General features: G+C 47.4%; 1 pseudogene; it reads right to left on the reverse strand.

Moving 5' to 3' along the window:
- Positions 1 to 523: 523 nt before the first annotated feature.
- Positions 524 to 13,006, reverse strand: LOC149872974 (uncharacterized; annotated as a pseudogene).
- Positions 13,007 to 13,815: the final 809 nt, after the last annotated feature.

The following is a 13,815-nucleotide window of genomic DNA, read 5'->3' on the forward strand; positions in this document are numbered from 1 at the left end:
TGCCTTAAGTGTCTCTGCAAGCTGGCCCGAAAATTCCCAGTCCAACTCCTCCTCTTGGTTGTGGGGTCTGTAGAAGACTCCCACTATTAGATCCCTCTCCCCATGGCCCCATTGTATCTTGACCAAGAGCACTTCAGCTTGCCCCTCTGACCCTATTTTGCTGGCAGAGGATGTGTATTGCTCCTTGACATAGACTGCCATACCCCCGCCTTTCCTTCCTTCTCTACCCCACCTGTAAAGCTAACTGCCCAGTTGTGGGATAAATCCCACCAAGTTTCTGTAAGACCTATTATGTCTGGGTCTGAACTGGCTATTCTGATGGCGAGTTCCTCCTGCTTATTCCCCATACTATGAGCAATTGATATATAGGCATTTAAGGCCCTGCCTAGCTGCGTGTGCCACCCCCCGATTTGGGAGATACTGTTTGGACCCCTGTTTCTTACCTGAGCACTCCTAGCATTTGTTACCTGTCTTACTCGGGTGGTGTCTCCTTGTCTTCCTGCGGCCTCCTCCCCCGGTGACACTAGTTTAAAGCTCGCTGTATGAGATCAGCCAACCTGGAAGAGAAGACACGCTTGCCTTTAGGAGAGAGGTGAAGCCCATCCCACCCCAGCAAGCCCTCCGCCCAAAAGCACGGGTCATTATCAAAGAACCCAAGGCCTGCCTGGAAGCACCAACTGTGTAAGCACTGGTTGACCTTGCCAATGCAGGCCTCATGTCGCTGTCCCTGCCTACTCACTGGAAGAAGAGAGGAGAATACCACCTGTGCCCCCATCTCCTTAAGCTTGTCCCCCAGATCCTTGAAACTCTTCATAATGCATTCAGGGTTTCCCCTGGCCGTGTCATTCATCCCCATGTGGATAACAACCATGGGGTACTGGTCTGCAGATCGGATGTAGGCCAGGATCCTCTCCATGATATCTCTAACCTGAGCCCCAGGCATGAAGCAGAAGTCCCACATCATGAGGTCAGGCTGACAGATGGGACCTTCTAGTCCTCAAAGCATGGAGTCTCTGATGACAAGGACCCGGTGTTTCTTCCTGCTGGTGTTCGCTCTCTGCCCATTCGTTACCATGTGGAGAGCGGCATCATCTCCGCTGGAGGCAATGTCACTGTCTTTTTCCTTCACAGCTGCCAGGGCATCAAACCTGTTCCCCAGGTGAACCTGGGGAGCTTCCACCACTCTAGGCCTAGCAGCTTTGGATTTGGACACCTTCTGCCACTTCTACATTGGATGCGTCTCCTGTGGGGGCTTTAGAGTGGGCGACCGGGCCTGCAGAGAACAGAAATAGGCATCAATTTCATCCTCTGCATCCCTGATTCCCCTGAGCCTGCTCACCTCGGCCTGGAGCTCCCTCACCTGCTCCTCCAGGGCCTTAAGTTGTGCACAGGAGTGTCAGGCAAGGGAACCACCAGGTCCCACCCCTCCAGGACCCCACCGAACCACCCCCACAGACAGAGGGGCAAAGGTCCACCGACCCCACCATGTGCTCTGTCTGGGTGGAGTCCTCAGAAGAGCCCATGGCAGGCGGCTGTGCCTGAGTGGGGCCCCGGCAGCAGTACTCCACATCTGCACCATGTCTGCAGAGCTGCGCCTGCCGCTTTTGGTCACTGGAGGTGCCACTCTGGGCAGCTACCTTGTGCCTGCCTTACATGAATGCCAGCGCAAAGGCTGGTGCACACTTACAGAGCATGCTTGTTTGCGAGCACTGTTCGTGTGTGCTGCCCACACGCAGCTCAGGAGCATGGCTCCCTGTTGGGCAAGGTAAAAGGGCTCCGGAGGGCTTCCCCTCTGTATCCACTTGAATTGCACTGTACCCTCTGCCCCACTTACCTTAGGGAGAAATCAGCTGTTGCTGCTACCACTGCTGTCTCCTCTGCAGCTGCTGCCTTTGCTGCCAAGGTAAGGTGGGTAGACGTGTGGCACACGTGCACCCTGCTCCCTCCGCTCCTGCTTCCCAACTGCGAGGGAATTTCATACCACCACTTTTAAAAGCCTGCAGTTTGAAATTCCTGCGGTTGTGCACTCAGCCAATCAGGCCTTCCGACTAAGCCGGAAGTGTTGGCTGGTGGCCTCGCCCCCTACTGACCCTCCCGCTGGGATCCCAGGGTGGCAGGGACTACCATCCCAAGGGGCTAGTCAGAGCTGCCCCCCCCACTTGGGGGAAAGGCCCCTGGAGCTACTCCCCTGCTTGGGGGAAAGCCCCCCCCTCGCTGTCTGCCTGCCCACACGCAGCTCAGGAGCACGGCTCCCTGTCGGGCAAGGTAAAAGGGCTCCAGAGGGCTTCCCCTCTGGATCCACTTCAGCTGCGCTGTACCCTCTGCCCCACTTACCTTAGGGGGAAATCAGCTGTTGCTGCCCCCACTGCTGTCTCCTCTGCAGCTGCTGCCTTCGCCATTGAGGTAAAGTGGGTACACCAGTGGCACACGTGCACCCTGCTCCCTCTGCTCCTGCTTCCCAACTGCGAGGGAATTTCAAACTGCTGCTTTTTAAAGCCCACAGTTTGAAATTCCCAGGGTTGTGCCCTCAGCCAAACAGGCCTTCCGGCTAAGCCAGAAGTGCTGGCGGAGCTGCCCCCCACTTGGAAAGATGTCTGGAAAGTTCAGGTCACCCATGACGACCACATCCTTTGACTTAACTACCTCCGTGAGCTGACCTAAGAATTCCTGGTCTAGTTCTTCCCCTTGGTTGGGTAGTCTGTAGTAGACCCCCTACTGTTAAGTCTTTTTCCCCTTGACTGCCTTGTATTCTAACCCAGAGCACTTCAGTGTGCCACTCCTCTGACTCTGTGCTACTTGATGGGGATGTATATTCCCCCTTAATGTAGAGTGCCACACCCCCGCCTTTCCTCCCTGTCCTGTCCCTCTTGTACAGCCTATAGCCCTTGATATTCACCACCCACTTGTGCATTGGGTCCCACCACATTTCAGTGAGCCCCACTAAGTCTGGGTTGGTGTCGGCTAGCAGGAGGGTAAGTTCCTCCTGCTTGTTTCCCATACTATGAGTGTTTGTGTAGAGGCATTTGAGGCCTCCTGAGGATGTGTGCACTGGCCCCCTAATCTCAGCATTGCCCTGGCCCCTGTTGCTTACCTGTGTTCTGCTTGTCAGTCTAGGCTGGGCTGTACTTGTGAGGCCCAAATGCATGTTTGGCAGCTTTCTTTCCTACTCCTATCATAAATCATTAACACCAAAAAAAAAAAAATAGAAATTGATGGGGGAGGTCTTACTTATTGGATCACTCACAGATTGTGCATGCAAGCATATAATACAAGTGGTGGAAGTCTAGCCATTTTGGGGCACTGATTGGAATTTCAACTGGTTGTGTACAGTACATATACTAGGTTAAACAGCATTGTGTAACTAAAATAAAAGTTGCTTTTGTGTTTTCAATGAGTAATAATCCTAACCAACATAGTATGCAGAGAGGTGGGTGGATGTGTTTTAAACAGAACTCATTCATTTCAGCCATTATGGCAGAACATATAACCTCCTTGAATCAGAGGGGCTCAGCCTTCATAGACTGCAAGGACCGTGCAATCTCTTGGAAAAACACCAACTTAGTGGGTATATTTTATAAAGTCTACCATGTCTCCCATGTATATGTTGAGGACTGTCCCCTTTACTCAAATGAAGTGAAAAAATTAGAGTAGTGACTGAATATTCTTAGCAAAGTTGGAAAAAAAATGGCTTATTTATGCTTTGGTGTGGCACATTGATTGATGTTCAGGGAAAGCATAAAAATGTAAAGAGGCATATCAAGAATAGCATCTTGCTGAATGCGTTTAATTCATATTAACATTGACTAGAATACTTAGCCAGTATTTAGAGGAAAATATACTCCATAGTATTGTCTCATTGTTGGCATTTATGTCTAAATATAATTTAAAAGGTTAGTTTTTATGTAACTATTGAGAAAAGCCATATACAGGGATCTAAGCAATTTGACATAGTCATCAGTAGAAAAAAAGCTATAATTACACTGGATCATTAGAACTGATATGCATTGTGTATTATCATCTGAGGACTTTTTTTTGTTGTCATCATTTTTGTTTAGGAATCTGGAGGGAACAAAAGCATCATTCCTCCCACCCCATAGGAAGAAACATACTGGGCTTCAATAGAATATGTTCATTTGCATCTTGGTTCTTAAATGTCAAGTGGAAAAAGCATTATTGTTCAATTTATTTTCAAAATCTGCAATATTATATATTCCAGTGTCCCTATATTGTATGTCATATAATGCTTCATTCATGTATCATAGCCTATGACAGTTTAAGCTGAAATTACAGGCATTTAGGGGCACCAACAGATATGCAGATTTCCCACTCTAACTCAAGGTGCTTTATATAAAAGTACCATGTAAAGTATAGGGACTAATTTACATAAAGCACCATGAGTTAAAGCATCCCCCTAACCCAACAGATATTCTGCACTTGGGTCTGGGAGGTGAGGGTGGGGGAATCAGACTCCATTTTGGAGCCAATCAAGCAGAGCAGCCTATGTACAGTTTCTCTCCCCTAGCTCCATCCCACAGTACAATGCCTCTGCTCAAAGGAAGGGGGAAAAGAAGGGGAGTAAGCTTCAGGCTGGGGTTTGCCTGGCCTGAGCTAGAAGAGGCAATGAATGGGTGCGGGGTGTTGTGAGGTGGGGGCGGGGCTCAAATCCATCTACCCTGCCAACCCAGCTTACACCTGATCACACAACAGATTGATCCTAGAGACAGAAGTTCCCTAAAGCATTCCCAAAGTGGAGCACCTTCATCTGATCCCTCACTTGATGAGAGTTAATTTGTCACATGGCTGGCTACTTTTAATGTACTCTGCAACATTGTACATGTGTCATAGCATAGTGGCAGAGCATTTTCAGGGTGTCAATTGCATGGCAAATATAATTTCTGTTTGCACCCTTGATTGGTGCCCCTAAACGTCTGTAATTTCATCTTAAACTGTCATAGGCTATGATACATGAATGAAGCATTATATCACATATAATATAGGGACACTGGAATATATAATATTGCAGATTTTGAAAATAAATTGAACAATAATGCTCTTTCCACTTGACATTTTAGAATTGAGATGCAAACAGTAGTGCTTTATCTGTCTGCATTTTTAGCATGGAAGGCTGTCTTGTTTGTGTTCCATGTTCTTGTGGAAAAGGAACCAATAAGAATATGGGAGTGGTGATCCTATTATTTTCTATGTGTGTTTCATCTCTAATAAACGTCAGTAGAAAAGAAGGAGCAGATTAGGGAGACAATTTCCCTCAAAAGCATTGTTTCTGAAAGGCAGCAGTGTACGATAGATTAAGGCTTTTTAGAATAAGATTAATTGTATGCTAGATTAATGTTGAGGTTATTTTTTATTTAATTTACTTTATTTAATAGTAAGTAAATCATATACCGATAACTATTACTATTACTTAGTTATATTATATTATGTTCAGTGCATTTAAATTAGCATGGCCTCTTCTGCTTAAATAGACTAATTTCCAATCTCTTTATGCTAGCAAATAATCAGAGGCCTGCACCATTCTACCATTTTCAGTGGAGCTCCTCTTGACATAAAGACATGATCCAGTTCCCATTTTAGATGATAATACTACCTAACTCTTATATAGTGCTTTTCATTTATAGCTAGCAAAATGCTTAGAGAGGGAGGGAGGTGATCACAAATGTATATGAGACAAAAAAAATCTTAAGTCCCAGTCTATCCACTAAGCAACACTGTCACTCCATCAGTGCTTTAATTTATTACAATAAATTTGGGCCAAAGTAAAAAGAGAATTAGTCCCTATATTTTCCCACATGATTTTTTCATTGGATCTTTTAAAGCACAAATATGGTCATGAATTTGTTCCAGCTACTGTCAAGATGTGTTGTATTATAATGGTATAAAAAGCATCAAAGCCAGGCTCAATGCAAACACTTCAGTCTGAAGGTACTGCATTGTCTTGAAAATCTTCTTTAACCCAGAGTATTGTTATTCTCAATAAAATTTACTTATGGAAAATATTTAGATACCTGGATACATTTCTCTCTTCTGTTCCAGCAAATATGTGGTTCTCATGCCAATTCAACACATTCCCTCCATCATATTGCTCTTTTACTATCACCAAATCATTTTCCTACCCCTTAGAATGTTGATTTGCAGCTCCAAAATGCCTGAATGTGCACTTTGGTTGCAGTAAATCTAGGTTCATTTGGAGAAATTAAGATGTTCATTACAAACCCAGAGTCTAATGGTGCATACAAAAAACAATATCTCACCCCTGCAGATTCAAAGCAGAGAGATGATCTCAAAATTGTGGGCCAGCTATCAGAGAACCTGTCATTATTAGCAGGAACTAGGTGGAATAAGGGGAGTAAGCAATAAACACTCTTGTCCTCACTGCACAGCAGCCACTAACGATTTCACCAATACCCTAGGTGTCTGACAATTTCAAGACATTAGCCTTCTGAGAAATGTCAAACCCCTTAATATTTAGGAAGGGGGGGACATTGGCACTGGATGTAAAACAAAATCACAATTCATTTTCAAAAAGAGTTATCCATTTGAATTCCTTCTCTTTTACCATTTTACAGCCTTTTAGGTAAACAGGGGTAGAAGAGCAGGCACTGGTTGGAACGATTCTACCAATATAATCTTTAAAAAAAAATAGTCTTCATCAACACATTCAGCATATCTCAATGGGTAACTGCTTGTTTATTTGTATTATTAATTCGTCAGTTGTATCCTGTCTACAATCTGTCACGGTCTTAGAATGTGGCAGCTCTTCAAGCAGGGAAAAACACGACAAGAGTTAGCAGTCTTTACCAGTCAAAAGGGAGTGAGACATAGCAAATAACAGCTAGGCCCAAAATAGCCATTTTACAGCAGTAGTCCCTGCCTTGACATATTTAAAGGGCCAGCCCCCAGAAAGCATTCTGGGAAAAAGTTTGGGGAGCCAGCTAGTCCTTAAAGAAGGTGCTAACCCATTTTTTGTACGAGCTCAAAATACATGTGTTTGTTAGTGTATGTTACAAAGGGTGCATCTACACGTGTAATTAGTTGCAACTAAATTTACTGCACATTAAGCTCATGTACAGTAAGTGATTTTTGGTAGGTGTCTACACATGCAGCAACTTGGCATTAAATTTAATACCAAGTCCCTCCAACTGCACATTAAGCTCATGTACAGTAAGCGATTTTTGGTAGGTGTCTACACATGCAGCAACTTGGCATTAAATTTAATATCAAGTCCCTCCAGCCCTACTACATGCCCTTGTAGCTCTGGGAGGAGCTCCAGCCTCTGGCCCTTGCTGCCAGCAGTTGGCAACCATCTTGGAAGCACAGCCCTGCCCTCTTATCCCTGGTCAGCCCCTTCCCTGCCCAGGAGCCATATGCCTAGTCCAGGGGCAGCAGGCAGCAGCTCCCTCCTTGCCCACCTTGCCTCCCCATGCCATGGCTGCTCCAGCCCCTGACCCTACCCCTGCCAATGACTCCCAGTGCCCTGATGCTCCAGCCCTGCCCCTGGCAGCAGTGACCAGTGCCCCACGCTCCTGCTGGCCATGGTGCTGGCCATGCTGCCCCAGCAGCCCTCCTCACCACCCAGGCCCCAGGAGAGCTGCATACCTGTTAGTGGGGTCCATGGCACCAGGTGAAGTAGGACCTGGCTGACTTCTTCCTCCTGTGCTCCCTGTTCTAGCTCACCTTTACTGCAGCCCATGGAGCCCCAACCCCACTTGACCACCCCCTGCATCATAATCACTACAGGCATGTGTCAGGAGAACAAATCTTTATTTCCCTTACATGAAACAACCCCTGCTTCCCCCCTTCCTCCCCAACAAAACAGAAACCTTCCACTGGTCACCTCACCCACCAAGAAAAAATGAGACCATCTTTACAATGCCAATATTATGTACAATATCTCTGTTTTACTGTCCTAGAGTTGGGGGGGGGGGTTGGGGGGCTAGGGGCAGGGGCCCAGCACCCCAGCCTCAGGTCATTGTGCCATGGGTCAGGGGTCTGCAGTGACCCCAGCGAGCAGCAGTGTTGTGCTGCATCTGCCTGTGATGGCACTCCATGAGGGTGGGTCCCCTTGAGACATGTCCAGATCCTTAGGTGCATGGTGTGGGGGAGAGTGGTGGGGCTAGGCATAGGTAGTTGTCTGAAGGTCTGGGCTGAGGCCAGAGGCTTCTGCAAGCAGGAGACACTGGAGGACCTCCTCCCAGCTCCAGGTAGGGGCCTGATGTAGAGCAGCAGGAGGGATCAAGGGGCCCTGTGGAGCCATGGATGAGGGCCAGGAAGTGGGGGGCATGGACACAACCACCAGGTGCAGAACAATGGCCAGGGACTGGCAATCAGGATCATCTGCCTCCACTGCCTGGGCTTGCTGCCAAAGGAACTCAATCTGCTCCCACTCCATGACCTCCATCCATGTCCAGTGATCTCCCTATTCTGAGCCCCACACTTTCTCCAAGGCTATATTCTCTTCCCACCAGGCCTGCACCCACACCTCCAATTCCTCTGCCACCACCGCTAGCCACTGGAGCAGTATGGCTCTATCCAGTGAGTGCTGCTGGTGCAGCCAGTGTACCCAGATGGCTCCAGTGCTGGGTGGCAGCAACCCAGAGTCCGCATCCCTGCTGGGCCTGGTGGGCTCTCCCCTGGGTCCAGATATTGGCCCTGAAAAGGCAAGAGACAGAAGCCTTTTGTGAGAGATTGCAAGATTTCATAGATGAGATGATGTGTACCAGAAGACTCAGATCTGGGGTTGACCCTGCATGGCTGACCAGGGACCATGGTAAGGAAGTGTGCAGGCCCAGGGCTAAGTGGCTATGGGCCAAGCCCCTCTTTCCCCCTTGATCTTCTGGGGCTGGCAGCCCACTGGGTCCTGGCTGCAGGCAGCCTGCCTCCTCTGCCTGCTTCCTAGGCTGGGACAGGACAGGCTGCTGGCAGCACCTGCTGTTACAGCTCCAGATCCACCTCCCCCCTTCCTCTCTGGAGGTCACCTGCTCTGTTGTGCTGACACTGAGACCATGGTGCCTGGGCTCAGGGCACACAGGGCTCACAGACAACTGGGGCAAGAGGCTGGATGCACCCCAATCCCAGCACTTGGGGCCTCTCTGGGGAGTTGCCCCAGGGCTGTCATCTGCTAGCAGCACCTAGCACAGGGGCATGGCCAGGGACTGGGAGCTAGTTGGCAGAGACACTTTACCACAATACCTATGAAGACAGAAGACACTGATGGGGGTGAGGAGCAGCAGGGAGCAGGTGCTCGTCCTGCCACCAGAGACAGCCAGGCAACAGCCCTGGGGGCGTTATCAGGACTGGACAAGGGGCACAGCAAGCTGTAGCCCTTGGCAACATTCACCTGTGGCCAACCAGCATCTCTGGAGAAGAAACAGGGCAGGAAGAGGCAGCTTGTGTTCTGCCCAGGGGGGCACACAAGGCCTGCAGTTGTCCTACGGATTGCACGGTACCCACCAGGATTCTGTGTAGTGTTCCCCAAGGCACAGAATGGCTGCAGATTTTTATAGTCTGCAGCTAGGGGCTGCCAGAGAGAAGCCCAGCTTTAGGGCAGGAGAAGTGCACAACCAGTAGATGTGGAGCTGCGCTCAGGCCAGCTCCTTAATCACAAGGCAAGGCATACCTGGCACTAAACTTAGTGTTGGGTTGCATCTACACATGTGTTACTGCATGTGAACTAATTGCATCTAAATTTGATACCTGCATTTGCCACCTGCAGGGACCCAACACCTGCATTTGGTATCAAATTTAGAAGCAATTAGCTATTTATACTATGCAGTAAGGGCATGCACACATAGATGTGTGCCCATGCCACACAGTAAATTTGGCTAAGGTACAGTAAAGCATTTCATGTAGACACACCTAAAGAGGATCAGAAGTTAACCATACACACTTATAATTTCAACTTTTTTATTTTATTACTGTGGTGTTTTTTGTTCACTCCTGAAATACTTATATCCTCCCCACTTGTAGTAACAACAACAACAACAATAACAATAATTGTAAGAAAAAAAATTCTGTTTGGTAGAAACACTGTCTTTCATGTGTCAGTTTTCATCATGGGGCTAAAAAATGCCTAAAAATAACTTGTTTTACTAGAGCCAATGCTAACATGTACTGAGGTTTTGTGTTATAGTTATAACATGCATTGGGTAAATAATATTTTACTGTATTTCCCCTGTGATCTGGATTGTAAATGTAATACCTTACTGCTTTATATTATTTTCAAACTGTAATACACCGTCTTATTTTGATTAAATTCTGGGGTTTATCAGCAAGGGACAGTAAGAATAATTAGAGAAAAACTTTCAGAGGAAGTTGAATTATCTTAAAATGAAAGAGACTGCATTAAAATATGTACAATATTAAATATAGGCCAAAACTTCTATTCACTTTATTTGATAACATAATGTATTATTCAATAAAACTGAAAGATACACATTTCAAAACTAATACAAGAAAATACTTTCCCCCACACCTAACTCATTGCCACAAGATGTATGTAACCCTGGGCTCAATGCTACCCATGCCTTCACCTGAATAGTGGGATCCGCAGGTACCCAGCTCCCTGGATAGCAGTTACAGGGTCCCTGAGCAAAGAGCCTCCCCTGACAATCAAAACAACGTTGCAGACCATTATAAAATGATTTACAGAATTTAATTATGTACAAGATAACATATAACTAATACAGTAAACCAAATAATGATACACAACATAACTTGGTGATGGTGGCTTCAGGATTAATGCTTCTCTAATACACCTTACACCAGGGGAAGGTATACAAATTACCCATGTTAAATAAGGAACCAATACATGGATACACCAACTCATAAACCATCTAGAACTTATTTAAACACAGTTTATAACTTGTATGCTCCAGGATAACTAGAATACAGAATCATGCCTCATGCCTCCTGAGGCTCGTGGGGCATGGAAACCACCTGCAGGCAGCAGCAACAGTATTGGTGTGGGGGGTGCGTGGCAGTGGCAAGTGGGGATCACCTGCAAGCAGCCAATCTCAGGGGGTACACCTGCATCCCTTTTGCATCACCAGTGTGTAGCATTGTAGAAATGGAAGGTACCTGTAGTATCACTAAGTCCAGTCCCATGCTGTGGGCAGGAAGTTATTGTGCTTAGACAAGCTCAGCACAGTGCCTATCCAGACTCTTCTTCAACACCTACAATGATGGTGACTGCACCACCTCTGGTGGGAGTGTGTTCCAGAGTCTAGCTGTTGACCCTGGACTTAATTAGGACTAATTAAGTGCTCAAACAGAGGCTGTTAATGAGTCCAAATCAACAAGGGATGGTTTTTGACCCTGGGTTGGTTAACAGGTTAATCAAGGCATATCTGATCACTGCCTTGTTAACTAGGCAATTAGTGAGCTATGATTAATTAGAACACTCACGTAGGATGTAAACTGACATGAATAGAATTATTTATTAAATCACAACAAAAAACAGGGAAGCAAACAACACACCCACAGAGTCCCCACAATGACCCTTACCAATGCAGCAATATAATTCTTATCTTATACTTATTCTATCTAAACCTTAATAAATCTAATCAACAACAATATAATATTCCCTCAAGGATGGGATAGACTTTACTGAGGGAGAGGGGAAACTTTATTAGGTTTGTGTCCTTGCCTCTAGTCTTCCAAACATGGTTTGTTCCTCAGGCACCTGCTCAGTAGGGCTTACCTTCCCCTCACAAACAAGGAGGGGCAACCCAAAACCAGGACAAGAGCGAGGGAGAAAAGGAATGGGTGATACTTATAATGGGAAGTAGATGGCCACTGCTTTATGTGATACATGAACCCAGAGGGAAAGAAACCTGGAAAGTCAACCCTATCTACCTCCAGTGGAGATTCACCACAATGAAGGGAGGAGACTGATGGAGCCTCAGAGGTCACTGGAATCCAGCATGGCTTGCCTCCACAGTGAACTGGCCAAAGAAACCAGTCACTCTATCCTAAGTCTCATTCCAGTCTCTCACCCTAGCAACACAACCACCAATTCCCTCACTAAACACCCATCTTCAATTTCTCCGAGCCTCTCTCCAATCCGAAAACACACACAGACCTCTCAGTCCAGCCACGCCACACACCAAGAGTCTCACACACATATCAACCTGTCAAACAGAGCCTCCCTTTTTATGGGTAGTGCACCCCACTCAATTAGGCTCTGCACCCAGCATGTGGGTGTGTGCATGGCACTCTATTCCAGGGCCTTTGCAGGTAGCTTACATCACTCTGCAATGGGTGGGTCAGATAGATGTCATCTTGTGGCCTACTTAATCTAGGGTTCCATGATCCAGGACTGCATTTGCTCTCAACATAGTGACCCTTATGGATAAAAAGTTATTCCTTATGCCTAGCCTGAATTTGCCCTTTATATGCTTATGTCCATTTGTCCTTGTCTTCCCCTGAGGTGCCCTCCTGAAGAGTTGCTCCACCAAATCTTTTTGTTCTCCCCTGATGTACTTGTAGGCAGCCATCAGGTAACCTCTCAGCCTTCTATTACTCAGGCTGAACAGGTCCCATTCCTTAAGTTTCTCCTCATAGGACTTATCCTCCATGTCTTTGACCATGTGGGTGGCCCCTATTTGTAGACCCCTTGAACTTATCTATGTCCCTCTTGAAGTGCGGTGCCCAGAACTGGACATAGTACTCCAGCTGAGGCTTCACCAGTGTGAATAGAGAGGGAGGAGCACGTCCCTGGATCTACTGGGCACACATCGGATAATGCATGCCAGAGCTCTATTTGCTTTCCTAGCAACCTCATCGCACTCCTGGCTTATATTCATTTTCTGGTTGATCGTAACCCCCAGGTCTCACTCAGATTCTGTGCCATCCAGTGGGCCACCAACCATCATGTAGTTGTGGTAAGGGTTCTTCTTACGCAGATAAAGGAGTTTGCACTTATCTGTGTTAAAGGGTCCAGCCTGTTGAGATCTTCCTGGATCCTGGCCCTATCCTCCAGTATATCCATGTTTCCCCAGAGCTTGCTATCATCCACAAACTATGAGGACCCTGTGTACACTGCCCCCTCAGCTTGGTTTCTTAGGGAGGACTATTTCTGTGTCCCTGGCACAAGGCTGTGAGTGGGTCCCCACTGCTGGAGTCCCTCTCATGAGCATCAGGGGTGTCAGTGCACCAGGCGGTGACTTCTCCCCTGCAATCTCTGCAGGAGAGCTTATTCTGGCCCCAACCCCATCCCCTGGCACAGTAGGAAGTGGAGTCTGGACTACAGGTTGTTGCAGTTCCCACTGCTCAGCACACCCTCACACCACCCAGCAAATGCAGACCCTCCCCAGGCCCTGCCTACCACCGGGGCTTCTGGTGGGAGTCCCCAGCCCCCTCTATCCCTCTGGCACGCTTAACCTGCCCATCCCTGGTTTCATTCTCACTCATGGAGAAAACCAGGCAGCCTCCCACTTGTTCTGCATCCACCTCCCCTACTGTGCTCACCCATGCCACACAGGGGCTTATAGGAGGGTCTTCCCAGGCTCGGAGTCTCCTGACAGGAAGGTCCTCTTTTGTGTCTGTCCTGGAAAGGCTCCAAAGGGGGAAGAGAGGAAGAAAGGATACTGTGTTTCTCTCTCCAGTGCAGCCTTAAGCTGCTACCTCTGCAGAGCTCTGTCAGGGGCTCTCTGGGGGACCGCCATGGTGATGTCCTTTTACTGGTCTCCATCCTGTCTCTCCCCATCTCTTTCTTCCTTATATTCTCCTCCCCAAGAAGAACTTACCTCCCATTTTAAGCAAGCCCTTTCAGCCAATCCCAGACCAGGACTCTTCTTA

The sequence above is a fragment of the Crocodylus siamensis genome, chromosome 1, assembly GCF_052110815.1.
Source record: "Crocodylus siamensis isolate JL-2025a chromosome 1, ASM5211081v1, whole genome shotgun sequence".
Taxonomy (NCBI): Eukaryota; Metazoa; Chordata; order Crocodylia; family Crocodylidae; genus Crocodylus; species Crocodylus siamensis.